The 19,611-nt window shown below is 45.1% G+C and overlaps 1 protein-coding gene across 2 annotated transcripts in view; it reads left to right on the top strand.

Annotated features, from left to right (window-relative positions):
* The first annotated feature begins 2,120 nt into the window (after nucleotides 1–2,120).
* PKNOX2 (PBX/knotted 1 homeobox 2) overlaps nucleotides 2,121–19,611 on the top strand; it is a 268,356-nt gene continuing 250,865 nt past the window's right edge. For both annotated transcript variants that reach the window (XM_088139092.1, XM_088139091.1), the window contains exon 1: nucleotides 2,121–2,191. The gene's annotated coding sequence lies outside the window, so the exon portion shown is untranslated. The remainder of the gene's footprint in view (nucleotides 2,192–19,611) is intronic.

Here is a 19,611-nt window from a genome sequence, read left to right as displayed (position 1 = left end):
AAAAAATAAAGAAGTTTACAACATGCTAAATTAATGCTAAACAAACCACATCTTGTTCTCATGTTGTGAGTTGTATTTTCTGGCTTTGCTCAGAGGGCAGCCTTAAGTATAATGTTTCAGGAGGGGGAAGGTTTAGACCAGTGTTTCTCAGTCTCAGGAACTTTAACCTGTATGGACTTCAACTCCCAGAATTCCCCAGCCAGCCTCCAAATCTGGGAGTTGAAGTCCATACAGCTTAAAGTTGCTAAGGCTGAGAAACACTGGTCTAAATCTTCCCCCTCCTGAAACATCTCCTTAAGATCCTGTTTTCCCTCTTCAGACGGCTATCTAGAAATCCAGATTGTGTTTAGTTAGTACATTAACTTATAAACGATGGTTAAGGTTAATTGGATTCACACAAGATGCTCAACCAAAATGTGGTTATGTGAACGCAGCCATTCTGCAATTTAGCCTATTGTGGAAATTCAGACAATTGTGGTTTATTCAATAAACAATGGTTAAGCAAACTGAAGCTTAGAATGTTGTGTGAACACAAAGCAGGAATGGAGGGTGGGAGATCTTTTCTTCTTTCCCATTTTCTCAACTCAAGCCCACATTTGTTCCAGGTAAGGAGTATTGCAGGGAGGGGGGGAGATGCCATGAAGTAAATTACTTATGCAGATTAGCAAAAATCAAGCGATATTTCCTCCTCCAAAGTGCACACACATTTCGCTGATATCCCCAGAATGAGTTGTTTTTTTAACAATAAGGTAAAGAGTTTAAGTGGGGCTGTCACTGATTAAAGAATACGCAATGAGTTTATTGCCTTCTGTCAGAATCAGATTAATTGTGAATTACATTTGCATCTTGCCAAAGACTATTTATTTATTAGGTACTATGTATTCTTATTTATTGAGAATGCATAAAAGGAAAGCAGAAATGCCTTTTAAAAAATACTAAACTTTTTTTTTTCAAGTAGGCAAGGAAGTGAAAGTGATCTCAAATGGGAAGAAGGCTTATCTATTAGGTTATTCCAGTCCCCCAAAAGGAAGCACCGTAGATTCAAAATATCCTTGGGATGCAAAGAAAGTAGCTGGCATTGCCCACTGGTGAGGAAAAAACCTCCGGGGCAAGCACACGATCTGCTTCTGTACCTTCCACAATTCTTGCCCTGTAGGAATCAGCAGTAACTGTTTGCTCAAACGGATCTTCTCAACTGCTGGGTTCGGCTGCAAAGTAGCTGGCAGGCTGGCAACACATAACCCGGCTTTCACTAAACCATAATCTGTTTGGTTTGCTTTAGTGCAGGGTTTCCCAACGTGGTCAATATCGAACCCCAAAGGTTGCTGGGACTACCCAAGGTCAAGGTGGTCCTTCTCCCCCTCCCCCTCCCCCTTCTTCTTCTTCTTCTTCTCCTCCTCCTCCTCCTCTATTACTTAAAATAGTATGGGGGTCAATGAACTATCTGAAACTTCACGGGGGGCCAATGAGCTGAAGAGTTTGGGGCCCTCTGCCTTAGCATGTCATACAAATACAGGCCTTACAGTTTGGAGCCCCCAATGTATATGTGTGGTGTGAACCCAAACTATTACGAGTTAGCAACCAAACCATGATGAAGGGCACCATGGTTTAGAACCTTGTCCAAAACTACAGCTTCACAGCATACCCAGTTTATCCGCCTGAGCTGAAGAAGAGTATGGATCTAAGTTAGAAAAAAATCTGCACACACTGGTTCTATCGCTTGAGGGTTCATTTAGAGCAGCGTTTCTCAAACTCCGCAACTTTAAGATGGGTGGACTTCAGCTTCCAGAATTCCCCAGCCACCATACTGGCTGGGCAATTCTGGGAGTCAGAGTCCACCCATCTTAAAGTTGCGGAGTTTGAGAAGCGCTAATTCAGTGCGTTGCAAGGGGTTTCTCTCCCTCTGCCTCCCGTCAGAACACGCTACCCACGCCCAGGATCCCGTCGCGGCAGCGGCTTAAGCAGAGCGAGTCCGCTAGGGGGAGACAGGCCGAGGACGGGGGGGGGTGTCCGGAGTGCGCGCGCGTCGGGGGCGGCTCCGGCGCTCGGGGCTGGCCTGGGGGCGGTGCGCGGGCGGCAGGAGGGGGTGTGGCCGCGGAGGGCGGGGCCGGGTTGACGCGCGGCAGGGCCAGGCAGTGAGTATAGGCTGCGCTGTCAGGCCGGTGTCAGTCTGATGAAGATTGGCATGCAGGTAAGCTGTCATTCAGAGAGCCGAGTTGCGGCGCGTCGCAGACTCGCAGGGGCGGGCAAAGCGGGCTTGCGCTCGCAGCAGCAGCAGCAGCAGCACGCAGCAGCAGCAGCGCTAGCAGCTGCTGCTGTTGCAGCCGCGAAGGGTTAAGCGGACACCGGCCGCGACCGAGGCTTGCAGCGGGGGAGGAAGGGTGGCGTGCGGGGCTTGCTCTTCGGGCTGCTGCCGCCGCCGCCGCCGGTCCCTCCGGCCTGCCTCGCCGGAACTTTGGCTGGGCGTTAAGCCTTGGAGTAGCGGGAAGAGAGGCACCGCCAGCGGGGCGGACGGGGCGGAAGAGTCGCCGAGCGGACGGGGACGGGGACGGGGAGGTGGAGCTGTTCCGGAGGAGAAGAGGGGCTTTCGGGGTTGGGGAATTTGCAGGGCTGCGCTGCAGGTGCGATACTGGTGGCGGGGAAGCCGGGCAGGAGGCCCCCGAGGCGGTTGCCGGCGCAGAGCGGCTGGGCTGGAGGCGAAGGGGACCGAGCCGAGCCGGGGCGGGGAGGGAAGCGCTGACGGGGCGAGCGGTCGGGCGGGTTGCGGGGGACGGAGGACGGGCCGGGGAGAGGGGCTGGTTCGGGAGTTTGCGAGGCGGAAGGCGAAGTTGCGGGAGACGGTGCGGGCTCCGCTCAAGGCGGCCAGGGGGCTCGCGCGCGCCGGGGACGGGGCCAAGGCGTCGGCGCCCCGTCTCGGGGGCTTTGCTGGGGGAAGGAGTCGGTCGCGCGTCGCGGTTCCGGAGGGCCGGGGGCAGCCGCCGAGGCGGCTTCGGGCGCTTGGCACCGGGCTGGCAGACGCGGGCTTTGGGCTCGCGGGGGAGGGGCGAGGCTGCCGCGAGCGGCTTCGGAGCGCCGAGCCGGACGGCCGCCGGAGCCTTTCCTCGCCGGCCGAGCGCGGGGCGGTGATTGCGCGGAAGGTGGGCGGCGCGGGAAGGACCGGCTGGAGGCGGCCTCGGAGGGGCCCGGCGGGGGCTTGGGAGGCGCGCGGCTTGGAGCTGAGCCCCGCGACCTTGCAGTTGGTGCCGGGCGGAGGCGCTCCCGCATCCGCGCGGCGTTGGCGGCGGCCTGGCGAAGACGAGCCGGCCGATGGGGGAGGGACGGAGGGGGCGAGGACGGACCGGGACTCGGAGCGGCTTCTCCCGGACGGGCAGCGCTCCGGAGGACCCGCGCAGCCTTGCCTTGGCCGCCGAGGGCGAGCCGGGGGCGGGGGGGGGGAGGCGGACGCGGCTGGCGGCTTTGTTGGCCGGAGCGGGCGGGGACCGGCGGCCGGACCTCCGAGCCGGCCTTCTGCCGCCGCAAGTTCGGCTGGCCGTCGCTCCTCGCGGTGTCTTTTGCCGGGGAGACAAAGGGACGCGCGCTGCTGTCCCCGCGGGCTCCGCAGGAGGGGCGGCCTCTCCCTCCCCCGCCGCACAGCCGCTGGGGCAGCGGGGCCGGCGGAGCTCTTCGTCGCCTCCTTCGGGGCTTTTCCGCCCCCCAGCGCGGCGCTGTCCTCCGGCTCGCCCTCTGGCAGGCGCAAGCGGCCGGCGTCCCAACTCTGCTTTGCCCTCCGCCGCTGCCACCGCCGCCGCCGCCCTGAGAGCGGGCGTCGGTCTCGCCGGCTCGGAAGAGAGCGAGGCCGGCGGTGCGCGCTGGGCTTCGGGCAACGCCGGCGCTGCGCTCGCCCCGCGGGTCTTTCCCCTTTCAAAAGCGGGGAGGGGCCGCGGACACCTCGCGCGGGGTCCGGAAGCGCAGGCGACAGAGGAGAGACAAGCAACTCTCTCTCTGTAACGGATCTAAGGCGCGCAACGTGGAACGGGCTGATTTTGATTCTCTAGTGATGGTGCCGCATCATTGGAAAACCAACCGCTTTTAATCCGGGGAAGGTTATATCCGTGTGAACGAGCGTGGGATCCCTCTGGGCAGCTGGATGCGCGGTCTTTGCTCCCAGGTTGGTGGCTGAGTAGGTTTGGATGGTGATGATGATGATGATAATAATATTATCATCATCATCATCATCATTCCTGGGGTCCTTGATTTAATGGACTACAAGTTTACAGCAGCCGCACTATTGTAAACTTACAAAGCAAACCCCTCGTTTTGACGTAGTTTTTCTGTTTCGATGGGAAGGCTCTTCCTTGGGTGGGCTGAGATAGCGAGCAGACCACCTTCTCTCTCTGCTGGCGTCTCTAACTGCCCGCGGCTTTGGCCGCACCTTTGGTTCTCCTTCCCCCGGGTCCGAAAGCGGCATCGGATGAACTCCCAGCCCTCTTGCCCTTGGAAGGGCAGTTAGCGTAGCCACAGATTGCATGCGCGGATGTGCGGTAAGTTAGTGATGAAATGGAGAGGAAAAGATGGTTCGGTGCTGGTCCCCAGCGGGGCTGAGCAGAAGAGCCAACAAGCTGGGTTGTAATAAAACAAAAGCAAGCTTGTATTCCACCCCACCTCCTTTTTCTTGGACAAGTCCCCTGTCTTTCTTTATCGAAAATGGTTGCCCAGCCCACAGACCTGTTTCGCTCTGAGCTGGTAATCTAAGCAGGCTTTGATGGATTTGAAAGGGACCTGAAGAGCACAGGAAGGGAAAAACCAAGGGAAGTTCCAGGGAAAGGTCACAGCCCCCCCAAAGCACAAAAAGAATCCCCCCCCACTGCATTTCCTAATTTCTGCTACGCTTTTAACAAAGGAAAAAACTTTTCTGGAAGTCCACAAATGAAAGCTGTGTGCAGTATAATGTGTATCTTAACTCTTGTGTTTCTTTAGATGGGTGAGTTCTCCCCCCCTTTTTCTTAAATACTTTTCTTTCTTTTTCTTTCTTTCTTTCTTTCTTTCTTTCTTTCTTTCTTTCTTTCTTTCTTTCTTTCCCTCTCTCTCTCTCTCTCTCTTTCTTTCTTTTCCTTCCTTCCTTCCTTCCTTCCTTCCTTCCTTCCTTCCTTCCTTCCTTCCTTCCTTCCTTCCTTCCTTCCTTCCTTCCTTCCTTCCTTCCTTCCTTCCTTCCCCTACAGATCTCAGATTTGTTTATAGCAGTCTTTGGAGGTAGGCTAGCACCAAGGGAGCTGCAGACCCCTGCTCAGAGCAGATTTCCTGGCTGAGAGGAAATCTGAATAAGAGTTTCTCAATCCCAGCAACTCAGTGGCTTCATCATCACACAGCCTTTGTGTGCCCACATTCAAATGATCTCTAATGAATATAACAGGGGAAGGTGATCTGATTTTGGAATTTATTGGGGCTGGGATGGTGGTGATGGTCCTACAGAATCTGCCCTCTGTGCAACAAATACTCAGGATGCAAAATCTTTTTGAGCAAACCTCTTCAAACATTGTGTTCCTTTAGGAGACATAGCTGCTGTCCTTTTGCTTCCCACTGGTTAAGTTCACAGAGCAGCTTAACCTGAGTTGGTTAAAGGCTTCGCGGCTGCACTCATGCAACATATTAAGCTTGGTTAGTTTGAACCTTCGCTAGATGTTTGTGCAAATCTTTGCTTTGATTCACTGCATTATATAAACATAGAAAAGGGTTAAATCAGTAAACAACTTCCAGTGTGAACATGGTCATTGAGTTTGTATATCATTCTAAACTATGGTTTAGCCTATAATAAGTCACAATGGACCATAGTTGCTTAGTTGATATATCACATTAGTTATCGTGTTTCATTTTAGCATGGAATTGGTAGCTAGGTTTTCTGGAGATTCAAAGATCAGACTTTAGTGAACTACCAGAGTATATACCCCATATAGAGAAATTGTGACCTACTTTCTAGCTCCCCAACCTATTTTTCCAGCATAGGAAAAAAAATTATTTGTATTTTAGAAACTGAGAGCAATAAATGCTATTGAGGAGAGCAACAGTTTGTGTGGAATTCATAAAAAATGCTTATGAATAGCAATAATTTTAACATCAAGTATAAGTAGAACTTTTTGCCCATAAGCTCAAATCTAGTCTTTTCCCATCATGGCCAAACAAATGTTTTTGGGACTAAAACTATCCCCTTGCTTGTGTTTCCTAGCACCTGTTATGATGCCTGTTGCCTCTGATCCTGAAGGTTTCTTGTTATTGTTATGGTCCATTGAGTCAGTCCTAACTCCTGGCAACATTTTTGGAAGTAACTCACCAGTAGCTTCTTCCTAGGACTGAGAGAGAGTGACTGGCCCAAAGTCATCCACCTGGCTTTGTGCCTAAGGCAGGACTAAAACTCATGGTCTCCTGGTTTCTAGCTTGGTGCCTTCACCACTAGACCAAACTGGCTCTCTTGATCCTGGAGGTAACTTACAGCAGTTGGGAATAGTCACCATTGGAAGTCTTATCCTCAGTGAGCTTCTTTAATCTCTTTTTAAGCCATCAGTTGCCTGCCAATGCCGATTTTGTGTTGTTACGCTGCATAATGATGTACAGAACTGCTCCTCAACCACACCCCTTTGGTAAATTTCATCTTTTCTTCTCCATAGGATGGTACCTTCATCCTTTTGCATCTTTCTTTGCTTCGTGGCACTGAAGCCCCTTGTTGTATTGTAGGGGGGATGAAGCACAGGTGTAAAAGGTACTGCTCCTCTGGAAGCTGCTGTGATTTGAAAAAAATAACTAAAGACGGGGGGTCCACCACTAGCAATAAGCTGTGCAGAGTTGACTGATTAATGTGGCCTGAGGCGAAACATTGGGAAACACAGCTTTCTGTCCAGTTGGTTCAACTTTAGTGGATTGAATAACAGATAGCAAGATTTATGGGCCTATAAATTACTAAGTAGTAAAGCTGCAGAGAGGAATGATATTGTCCTGTATGCTGTGCAGGGGAACATCAAGGGCAAAAGGAAGACAAATCATAGTTTCCCTTCATTGTGCATTGGGCAGGCCCCATCATGAGGACTGTGTCCTGTTTGGGCATCCTATTTTAAGAGTTCAGACAAAAGGTGAAAAGAAAGGCAACAAGATGATTAGGAGACAAGAACTCAAGTCCTAGGGGAGACTGAAAGAGTTAGGTATGCTTAACCGTGAGAAAAGATGTCAGAGAGAGGAATATAAGAACACTGTTAACCTACCTGCAACATAGAGGAAGGGAGTGATCTGTTCTGTATGTGGCCAAGAAAATTGCAGGGATTTGTTTCTGCAGGCACCTGGAGTCAGAATCAACCCAGAATTTGGGACATAGAATAATGGTCTTCAGTTCCAAGAAGGCAGATTATGGTTAAATGAGGGAAAATGGTAGGAGTTTGACAGTTTGACAGTAGAACCAATTCCCAGAGGAGGCGATGAGTCTGTCACTGAAGGGGTTCTGGAAGAAGTGTATCAAATTTCTGTAGCCGCCCAACTGGACAGATAGCTGGATTCCTGTGTGAAGGAAGAGGTTGGGCTCTTCCAGTGGTAGATCCTACTCCTGGACTCTCATAGCTAGGTGCAAGTAGAGAAAGGCCCTTAGACTAGTGTGGGCATATCTTCTCACAAGGAAAAATCCAAGAAAAGAAGATTCTGGAGTTCTGATCTCCCTGTGGGCCATCCTGGACCTGCTATTCTGGGGTGAGTTTCCAGAAGTAAATCTTCCAAACTAGTTTTTCAAACCAAGTGTTTTCAATCTGGTGTCCTAGATAAAATGGCCTTGTTCCAGAGCTAGATCATCCCAATAACCGCTTGAATGATTTCTGGTTCAAGGAATTTACTTCTGGAAGCCACTTCTGGAAGCCACTTCTGGAAGCCACTTCTGGAGCTGTATGGCCTAAGAGAAGGTTTGGGATTTTAGAATGTTCTGTTTCAGGATGTTCAAATGTTTGACATCCCTAGTAACTTCTTTCAATATGGCTTTAAAGTAGAATTTAGAGGGAAGGATTTGGTTTAACACCCCCCCCCCCATTTTCTTTCATCAAAATAAAATCCCTAAGATTTGTTCGGCTCTCCTGTTCAGACAGAAAGATGAAGATTAAATGATCGCATTTCTTGACATCATTTATGGCCTGTAATTTTGTATTCCAATATATTTATAGTATGTGTGTTAATTATTTCACATGGAAGAAATGCCTTTTAAGTCCTTTTTCCCCCCAAAGAATAACATTTCAGTTTGTTCCATAGTAATTGCAGATTTTTGGCTTGTCGGTCGTCATCATTTTTCAATATGTAATTACCCAGGTATGTAGATATCTGTACAAACGTTTCAGAAGGGAAAGTTTTCATGGAAGCTTGGGGAGTGGCTGACACATAGTTTTGTTTCACAGGTTTAGACAATAAGACACAATTTATAAATAGTTTAATAAAAATGCAGTGACATTAACATAATTACTGATGTTGCCAATTTAGCTTTAGCAGAGTTTGCTTGCAAAGTGTTGTGGAGAAAAGTTATGTGTGTGTGTGTTGTTTGGATTGCAACAGAGCTGGCTTTCTTTGGTTTCTGGTTACACGAACCTTCCATGAAGGACCTTTACGCAAAGATCTGTCTCACTAAAAGCACATCCCTCCATGTAACAAGAAACCCTAAACCGAGCAGGATATTTTAAAACTGAAGCAGTGAAGATTAGATTAAGTCTCCTCCAAACCGCTCTCTTCTGTTATTATTTTTGGCTGGAATGCGGAGGAAGGCAGCTGTCTCCGACAAGGGTCAGAATGTCAGTTTGGGTTTCAAGGATGGGGTGGAATGAGGGATTCCTCCCCCCTTGTTTTTCTTCTTCCTTTTCTACAAGTCCCTTGGAAAATCGTGGTGGGATGTTGTATCCCTTGTGTTGAAAGAAGACTTTTGCACAACACGGTATTATGGGGAGGAGAGTTGATCTCCAGTTGTAAAAATTGTAATCCTCAATTGCCTGTAATAAAATAATGCCTGAACAGAAGAATTCATCGTATTGTCGTTTTAGTTTGCATTTTTAATTGTTGTAAGTTGCCTGAAGTGTTGTATAAACAGAAAGCTGGGAGATAAGTTGAAAAATTTAAGTATGATAAATACTGCAGGTGTTATGAAGGTACCAGAAGTTGAGATTTACTCAAAGGGTATGGGTTGGTTTGGGTCAGTTCAGCCTCCAAGTCTCTCTTTCCCATCCTCTTAGTCCCGTACTTTTTTTGAATAGGAAGGACAGAAGTGGGAGGATATGTTCACTTGAATATACAGACAGTCCCCAGGTTAAGAACACCCAACTTACAGACAACTCATACTTACAAACGGTTTGCCATAAAGCTTATTATATTAAAATTTTGAGTTAAATGCAATGGTTCGTAATAACGGACGCATACACTACTTTGTGATGCTCACGAAAACATTGTGTGGCTTCAGCAGTTCATCGGCTCAGGGAAGGAGAATGCTGTTCACCATTTTAAGTCCAATCACGTTACCGTTAACACTGCCATATGTGCCTGTTCTGACTTACCTACAAATTTGACTTAAAGACAGACTTACGAACGGATCTCGTTCGTAACCTGGGGACTTCCTGTAACTAAAAGGGCCTCTGGAGTAGTCTTCCAAAGACAAACTGGTTGGGCAATGAGGACACAGACTTTGTCCCCAGGATCTATGGGTGCCTCTGTAAATGATGTTCAACATATTTATCAACCTCCCTACAATACTGATAATATGTGCCATATTCAACTTTGCCAGTAGCAGGAAGTTTTGTAAGTGTCTTCTCTCAACCCCCCCCCGCTGAATGTCTTGCTCAGTGCAGGAAGATCTGAAGTGAAATAGCAATTGGATATCATTGGTTCATTGCACTTTTATCCTTTGCATTTGCAGGCTAAATACTTCTACAGGGCTGAAGTCTCCATGTAGTCAGGTAGCCTGAAAAAGCAGGGTTACTGATCACATGCACAATGCTGCTTGGTTTCAAGTACATCTGAATAGACCTCGCTCTCTGCCTCCGCATGGGAAGGTTATGGACAGAAGTTTCTAACAGTAAGAGCAGCTTTACTGAGCAGCTCCCTTCAGTGAATGTGTTCAAGCAGAGGTTGTCAACCATTGTCAGGGATGTTTTAGTTTGGATCCCTATACTGTACTCAGCAAGGGTTTAAACTCATTTGCGTTGTGATGTTCTTTCTTCCCTGAAGCAGATCGTGCATAACTGTAGAATGAGTACTCTTCATTTTAGAACCGAGATAATTCCAAAACAGATTGTATAAAAGCTCCTTCACCATGAGATCTCCTGAAAAGGCCTGTGCTTTGTTTCCAGAAAGCAAAATAAAAGGCAGTCTGCTGCTGAATTGTCTTTTATAATGTCAAGATCTTTCCCTGCCCATAAGCACAACTGAGAACCCTTCTGCTTCACAGTAATTTTAGTTACATCTGGGTGGGTTTTCCAATCCAATTAGTGTTTGCAGAAGGAAGGGGGCAAAGGATTGTTTTGGACTACTAATCTGGATCAAGATTTTGGACAAGAGGATAAAATGCCTAAGTTTATGTTGGGAAGCCAGTGTCAGCCTTGCAAATTGCAGCTGAAAATAATGCAAACTTGTACGCCAGCAAAGCTTGTTCCTAAAGATCTTTGGTTTAGGCTGTGCTTTAAATTTAATACATATATACATACCTAACATACCTCTTTCAGGGTAAGCAACATTTATTTTTATTTATTAATCAAATTTATACACACCCATCTCACTGTATAAATGACTCTAGGCAGTTTACAAGTAAAAAGAAAGCTATAAAAATCTTACAAAAATATATTAAGTTAAAAAGACGGAGAGAGTGCCCTTAAGCCACCAAGCACGCCCAGTGCTGCAAACCCCCATTGGATCCCCATGCTAGTTGGCAGAGCCAGGTCTTAACGCTCTTCCGGAAGGCCAGAAGAGTGGGGGCCAATCTTACCTCAGGGGGCAAGATGTTCCATAGGGCAGGGGCAACGGCAGAAAAGTCTCTCCTAGACCCACCAGTCGAAATTCTCTAGCCGATGGGGTCCTTTACGTGCCCTGCCTGCCAGACTGGGTGGGAGGGGTCAATGTAATCGGGACAAGACAGTTCCTCAAGTAACCTGGGCCTATGCCATGAACGGCTTTAAAAGTTTAGAGGATAGTATGATAGGTAAGTTAGATATGTACATATTATGCAGAGTGGAGAAGAGAAATAAGACAAAAGTATTGTATGAGATAAGAAAACATAGCTAAATCTAGTCCACACTACACTGTTCACTATATCTTTCCATACTTTCCTGTTCTTGCAAGCCTGCCTGCCTGCCTGCCTGCCTGTCTGCCTTCTTACCTTCCTTCTCCCTCCCTCCCTCCCTCCCTCCCTTCTTTCCCCTAACCCTCCCTCCCTCCCTCCCTTGAATTAAAGTTTGATCTGTTAGGAAATAGTAGGATCAGTGGCTACACTCTCCTGCCCTTCAAGGCAGAAAAGTACACCATCCTCAAATGGAAAACCCAATCAAGCATAAATGAGGGGAAAAAGGTCTATAAAAATGCCAAGTTGGATTGTGTATCAGTCTCAGATTTCTTCTCATGTAACTTCTGAGGTTTTCACTAGAATCAAACTTTGAAATCACTAATATATGACATCAAATACAAAGTATATAATAAAGAGGCATAATCAACTTATTTTACAGATGTGCAGATGTCATCATTATTGTATATCCGGTAATACATGCAGAAAGTAATGGTGCCTCTTATCCTTTCCATATTTTGGTTTTTTGGTTTTTTTTAATTCCAGTTGGAAATACATTTAACTCCCCATCTCAGGGATCCTTTTAAAAAACAAAGCTTTGCTGAGTTGAGAAATGGCAAGAATTCTCCTCCTGAGCTTTTATGTCAGGGTCATAGATTTGAAATGGGGCTATCCTAATTGGGCTGCAAAAGTCCCAATAACTTTTAGATTACAGTGAAGAGTTTACTAAGTCTTTGGTACCATCTAGCAGTTGTCCAGATCTTTGCAGCCTAGGTATGATATCCCTACTTAAAACTGAATTTCTGCAGCTTTGGACCAATGCTGTAATAGCTACATTACACTGTGTCTCATCTAATCAATGATGAATGGGCAGCCTTTTAAATGTAGAGATCCGTCCCCGCATTTGCTTGCTGTAGTCTTTCCACTGGAAGTGTTGAAGATTGAACCTAGTAGTATATAGAAAGCTGATCCTGTGCTATCTGGCTTTTTTATCTAAAAGACATACGTTGGGGACTTTAAAAAGTGTGTAAGTACGTGGGCCTCTCTACTGCGTTCCTTGAAATATAAATGAATCTTCATCAAATGGACATATATCTTTAAACATACCTGTACACATACCTGTAATGGTAGAACTCTGATATTTCTGCTTAATTCAGGCACTGCTTTTGCTAATTCCCACTTATGCAATTTTGTCATCAGAACAATCTCTGGGGAATGTTGTGTTGCAGTGAAATGTTTGAACAAGGTGTTAGTAGAAGTAGGATGACTGCATTATTTATTTATTTAACAAATTTATATAGCTGCCCATCTCACAAAATGCGACTTTGGGTGGCATACAATACACAAATACATTAATGCAAATTGTACTCCAAGAAGCCACAATGTTCCATAGAGATGGATTAATAGTTGATTACATATGTTCCGGGTCTTACTTCTCACAACTGGTTAAAGGTTGGTCTTGAACCAACATTTTCTGATGTGTTGAGGTGGACTACAGAGCATAAGGTCCTAATCTCCAGATATGGCAGGAAAACACTCTTGCCTGAAACCATGGCTCTTCAGATGTTGCTGAATTCCTAGCACTTTCTGGAGTATGGCCAGTAGTGGAGAATGTTAGGCACTAAAGTTCAGTAACATCTGGAGAACTGAGCTACTGGCTCTGGTTTCTTAACAGTCAACATAATAGATACAGTAAATGCAGAATTTTCTGTGATATTGGAAGCCTGTAACCTGATCCTTCTAATACCTGAAGTGTGAACCATGAACTTCAAAGGCTATGTTCGCACAGCATAATTAACCATATTTTTGAGCTTTGCACAATACACTGAACCATACAACCAACCAAAATGCTAGGTTCACATAACATGCAACCAGAAACGTAGCTGAGGTCACTTCATGCACAAGTGGTGTGAATGAAATTGCTACTTGACTTGTTAAGGGTATTGTCTGCTAGCACCAATATGGCTTTAGATGAGTTTTGGATAATGATACAGAGGTTGATATTGCTCGGGCTTCTATAGAAAACTGTTGAAGCACATTTTCTTCTGTACTCCTGACATAGTTGAAGTAAACCTGAAAGAGAAATGTGTTTCTGTGTCATGGGAACATTTGTTAGCCAAGACCCTGCTGCCTGGGGTTGTAATGCAAGAGAATATATAAAGAAGACAGTCAACCAGCACAATATTAGCTTCATATGGTATTGCTAAACCATGATGGTATTAAGTATTTATTTATTTGATTTATGTAGCCATCCATCTCACAACAGTGATTCTGGGTGGCATACGACACTTAAAATCAATACAATAAGCAATCTAGACAAATAATAACCACATCATGGTCTCTAATTAACACTCTGACCCCCATGTCTGGGAATATTATGGTCTGTAGAATAAGCCTTTTAACATTGTCCATGGGGTTTTCTTGGCAAGGATACTGGAGTGGGTTGCCATTTCCTTCTCCAACAGAAGGAACAGAATCAACAGAATCATCAACAACCTCAGATATGCGGACGATACCACCCTAATGGCAGAAAGGGAAGAAGAACTAAAGAGCCTCTTGATGAGGGTGAAAGAGGAGAGTGCAAAAGCTGGCTTGAAACTCAACATTAAAAAAACTAAGATCATGGCATCTGGACCCATCAATTCCTGGCAAATAGAAGGGGTAGAAATGGAAGCAGTAACAGACTTCATTTATTTGGGCTCCAAGATCACCGCAGACGGAGACTGCAGCCATGAAATTAAAAGACGCTTGCTCCTTGGGAGGAAAGCTATGGCAAGCCTAGATTGCATATTAAAAAGCAGAGATGTCACCTTGCCGACAAAGATCCGCATAGTCAAAGCTATGGTTTTTCCAGTAGTAATGTATGGCTGTGAGAGCTGGACCATAAAGAAGGCCGAGCGCCGAAGAATTGATGCCTTTGAACTGTGGTGCTGGAGAAGACTCTTGAGAGTCCCCTGGACTGCTAGGAGGTCAAACCAGTCAATCTTAAAGGAAATCAACCCTGATTGCTCATTGGAAGGATCGATAATGAAGCTCAAGCTCAGATATTTTGGTCACCTAATGCGAAGAGAGATCTCTTTGGAGAAGACCCTGATGCTGGGAAAGATTGAAGGCAAAAGGAGTAGGGGACGGCAGAGGATGAGATGGTTAGATAGCATCACTGAAGCAATGAGCATGAAACTGAGCAAACTCAGGGAGGCAGTGAAGGACCGGAAGGCCTGGTGCAATATGGTTCATGGGGTCACGAAGAGTCGGACATGACTTAACGACTAAACAACAAGAATAAGCCACAATTAGCTGGGACCATTCAGCATGTGGAATCATGCTTTTTGAAGCACGATGGCTTGGATCATTGAAAGAATGCTAAACCGAAACCAACCAGCATTCCAACTTACTGCAATATGTAAAACTTCCCATAAGCTAAATAAATAAATAAATAAATAAATTAAAAAATAATTAAAAATCAAGAGATTTTGGAGCAGGAATTGGAATATCACTGGAAATGGGATTTTTTAGGATTGAATTTTTCTATCGATTCCGCTCTTCTGAGAAAGAGAAAAAGAGAACGAACACTTAAGGCACAAACTACGCTTAGCACACTTTTTAATTCTTTTTGAAGAACCTTGGAAAATATCAGCTGCTCCTCAATCCCAGTTTGGACCTATTATGTTACCACTGCCATTGGGAGCAGAATGGTCTGAATTCTTAGCAGCATTTTGTAGACAGGAAACCCAGAAAGGAATGCAACTTTTTCAGGCACTGGGTTCCTATAAATAGTGGTTTGTGGCTTAGTGTCATGCGCTACCATTCAATTGGGATTTGTTCAACAAACCATGGTTAGTGTGATTTGAAAGGCCCAGGCTTCAGGATGGCTGGAAAACGTAATACTTCATAAGATTTCTAGGGGCTAGAATGCTGGTGTTGCATTGCACAAGGCATCAGAGAGAAAGAAAAGCATATTATTTTAATGTTGTATGTATTACATTTTATTCAATCTGTTGTAGTTGGTAAATGGGATGACACATTTTTGTCCTCGCAAACTGTCCAAATAAATGCAAACTTAGTGACATCCCTAAGAGAGGGAAGAAGGGTGGGAAATGACAATGTGCACATCATGTTACAAACCACATGATTTAAGTACTTTGGTCTAACAGTGGAATGCGAGTACGTAAGGCCAGGGTTTGCATTGTGACGTCATGATGCGTGTTGCAACATGTTTGTATCATTGGGGTTTGTTGTAAATGCCTATGGTGACATCACGAGAAATAACATGTGGCCATGACCTGCCACTAAAAGGATTTTGAAAGAAGAGGGAAATAGTTAGAGAAATAAAGTGGGAGAGGTAAAGGGGAGGCTACTTTCTGGCTGATGTTTTCTTCTCTGTATCTTCATTACTGATTAATTCCATTGCACCTAGATGCTACTTCTGTCTAAAGGAAAGGAAACTTCCTCCTCTGCCAGTAAAAGCATTTTTTCGCCCTTCCGCAAATGCTAAAGCCAAGCTGAATTTTCGCTTTCTCCAGATGAAATGAGCGGATTAGCATTTAAGAACTGGACATCTTGCTGAATGAAATATTTAACATAAATTGTTATGGCTGGGTAACCATGTCTTTATATGCTGAAGCTTTAAGTGCATGGATTTGTCCATCTGCTATTGCAGAAGTTTCCGAGAGCCGCAGCTACCAAGGCATGTTGTAGGGCAGATGTCGCATGGAGAGTCGGATCCAAAATGTGTTCTATTTTGCGAATAGCTTCAGCTCTGGGATTTTCATGTGTGAGAGAGGGCAGCTGTCTTCTGTTATTACTTGTACAACAGAAAGTTGGGCATGGATCTCAAAGCTGGTCATATTTAAATACCAGGGGGAGAGTGATATTTTTACGCGCAGAAAAAGGCCATCTCTTTCATCTTTACCCTAAGCAAGCAAGCAAAAAAAAAGCTTTCTTCCCTTTGCGGGAGATACCCTGTCCCTGACTGCTGATGCTGAATGTTAACCTATCAGTTCTGCATGCAAGGAGCATTGCTCCATTGTATCACCCTGAGGGCCAAGATCAATTGATCGTGTAGTAATTTAAATATTTCTTTGTGGGTTTCAAAACACACAAATTGCATTAGCTAAGTTGGAAGACCATTAACGGGATACGTACTGGCGTGGGGGATAGTTAAGTCTTCCCTCCTTATAAACAGCAGCTTCGGAAGAGGGATTTTCCAGAGGTCTGATGCAGATCCGGGTTACTTTCCTCTTCCATGTAATTCTGATCCTGTTAATTATCAGCCTCTTTCCCATCCCCGCTGGTGATCTCGTTTGGACTTGAATACTCAAGCAGCAAAGGAATTTGGCAGGCGGAATGTATAGATTATGAAGCAAAGAAGATTTGCAGAATTAATGATAGTTTCCTGGCCTTCTGTGAAAAGTGGGAACCATGGGAAATTCTAAAGACATTCCCCTGTTGCTTGATGTCCCTTCCTAATTTTGCAGATACTGGTGGAGATAAGAGATCCCTTTTTCTGAGGGTGAAAATCTCTAGTGCTGGGAGAGGGTGGGTGATGCAAGAGACAAGAAGGGAAGAAGTACAGCCTCTCATCTTGTAAACTCCATATTTTGTTGTCCTCAGAAGTAGGTGGCTGGAAATAGCTATTAGGATCCAGCAGATGGCAACCTTCATTGTGAATCAATAGGGGAAATGTCACATGCCAGCCACATGCAAGGTGGTATAGAATAAAATAATTCGACCCCCCTCCTTTCCACCTTTCTGGACTCCACTGATTAATGGTATTAGAAATATCCTCTTTTCTTAACGTAACTGGGAAATGAGACCACTTGGTTCCATGTCCAGCACAGCCTTTTCTTTGACAGGGAGCTGTCATCTTCGTGCTCCTGTGGCACCAGTCACATTATTTCCTATGCAGGTCCTTTCCTGACTGGAACAATGTGCGTTCCAGTTTTGGCACTTGTGCTGCATACGTAACCCAGACATGGGAGAATGCATTCTGCTACAAGTTAATTATAGGCATATCTCTGTGTGTCTTTCTAAATAGAGGGCACTCATTTGCACTTGTGGAAGAAAAGATGGCAGACATCCTGTGCTAGCAGCAGCATTGTGTACTTTGATGGGGGGGGCGTGTAAATGTCTCCTCTGCAGAAGTTGGGTGGGTAGGGCTAAATCGCTGAGGTTCACACCCTCTTCTGTGTTAACAATGGTCTGTGGTCCTCCTCTTCAGAATCAGTGGGGTGGGGGCTTCAAAGACTGCAGTCTGGCTTTCTACATCTGATATAAATGAAGCAGTGACATGACTGTCCCAAAGCACCTCCCCCCTTAATTTTCCCATTGTCCCCTTGATGGGTGAGGCCCTTAACATACCCATGGACTGCATCCACAAGGTATTCTAAGCGACACCATTTTTGTTTCGTATTAGTTCTTTGCGTGGTGTTCACTGAGCAAATTGCACTTTATATAACTTTGTTTATGACTGGGCGCCTTATATAAGTCCAGCCAATTAAGATTTATTCAGCATGCCATTGTTAAACTATGGCTTAACATCTGTGGATCCAGCTGCTTTTAGGGAGCAAGTTGTGGTTGGCTTTGGTTCTTTCTGGAAAAAAAGGCATTTTGAATCCTCTGAATTTCATTCTGATATATTTGTGATCTAAAATTATCACTGGGCTTTGAAGGTAAATATTGGAATTTACACAACAACTTGGCAGCTGCAGGAAAGCAGCTGCAAAACTAAGACCTGTTTTTATATCTGAATTTGTTCGTGCAAGCAGAAGTTTGTTCTCTATCAGCAGCTGTCTCTCCCGAGCTTTGGCATCTTTTACTCTTTGGAGTTAACCACACTTCCTATTTAATTCAGGAAGAGTTGGATGCAGTCGTGTTTTCCCCCTTTATATATATTTAGAAGATGTTTCCTTAAGAGGAACTTGCAAGACCCCAAAAATCAGCAATTGTATTAGTTTGTTGGTCTAGAACAATAGAATCTTCTCTTGCAAATGTCAGGGAACCATAACGAATTATCACCATGGATAAAAACGTTATTAAATTACTTTGGGGAAAAATAGTTATTGCAACTCTCCCCATGTACCTCTAGATACAGAGATAATCTGACTACTTTGTTCTTTGAAGTTGTTTGCTGCATAACTTGCAGGCTAGGTTAACTCCATTACTGAGTCTTTGCAGGCTTCCTGAATCAGTTCTAGGGCTGTGTGTTTCCACATCACTGTTTTTATTTGGCAGTGAAGCCAATTAATATGTAGCTCAGCTGAAATGTATCTGCAACTTCAAAACGAGAAGGGAAAAAAAGTATCATTCTGCAGCCATGAAGTTCTGCAGAGTTTGTGGGCAGTTTTTTCTATGAGCAGGAATTTTTAATCTCGCTCTGCCTCCTGGTTTCCCATGTTCAACTGACATAACATTCTGCATGCAGTTCCTTGCTTGAAAATTCCCCATCTCCTTGAAAAGCTTGCCAGCTTTCCAGGTCCATTTTATGATTATTCATTTTATTTATATCCCACTACAGGTGTGCTGGTTGGGGTGTGAATGCGTATGTACTTTTATATGCAAATTGTGCCATGTTGTTCGCCAAGGACTGGAACAATTTGCAGTAAACAGTATGACACAATGAGGAATATGGATTTGAAAATTAATAGATCCAATGTAGTTGCATCAGAGAAGGAAAATGGAGTGAACAATTCCCAGTTAAACATAAATGGTGAAAACTGAGATGAAGTTGTTTACCTTGGTAAAGTGTTTACTAAAGATGAGAAAATAGATGGAGAAATTTTAATGCATGCATATGTTGGTACAAAACAGCAACTAATGTAGTCTGCTGTGAGGAATGGATATTTACTGAAAGGAGCAAAAATGACTGGGTATAAGAATGTGATTCTACCTATTTTATTATATGGAAGTGAGAGTTTGGTGTGTCAGGACAAACTTAAAAATAAGTTGAATGCCATGGGAATGGGGACCAGAACTGTTTGTCACCAAGCAAGAAGAGAGAGGGTCAAGAATGAATGAGGGCTGAATCGAGTTCAAAGTGAGCAGTCTGCATTCAAAATCAGTGACCGGGATACAAAAAGCACACCGAGGTGGTTTTGTCATAGGAGAGAATGAAGGAGGATCAAATGGCAAATCCAACGTGAAAGAAGAGTGAATGGGTTGAGAGGAAGGGAGGAGCTGAGAAAATTGGTTGGATGGAGTTGATCCTCAAAAGGTAGGAAGCATGAAGAACTGCTTCAAGCAGCATATAGATGTGGTGGAAGAAAGGATGGTTTGCAAAGACAGAAAAGCATAGAAAGTTATAATGAATGGTATTGGTGGACACTACCTTTAGCTATGTTTCCTTTTTAAAAAAAATCAGGGCTTTA

This window comes from Python bivittatus, unplaced genomic scaffold (assembly GCF_059951505.1).
Source record: "Python bivittatus isolate LINGU-HERP-01145 unplaced genomic scaffold, Pbiv_v1 ctg000320_np1212, whole genome shotgun sequence".
NCBI classification, from domain to species: Eukaryota; Metazoa; Chordata; class Lepidosauria; order Squamata; family Pythonidae; genus Python; species Python bivittatus.
This window is presented reverse-complemented; position numbering and strand designations above follow the sequence as displayed.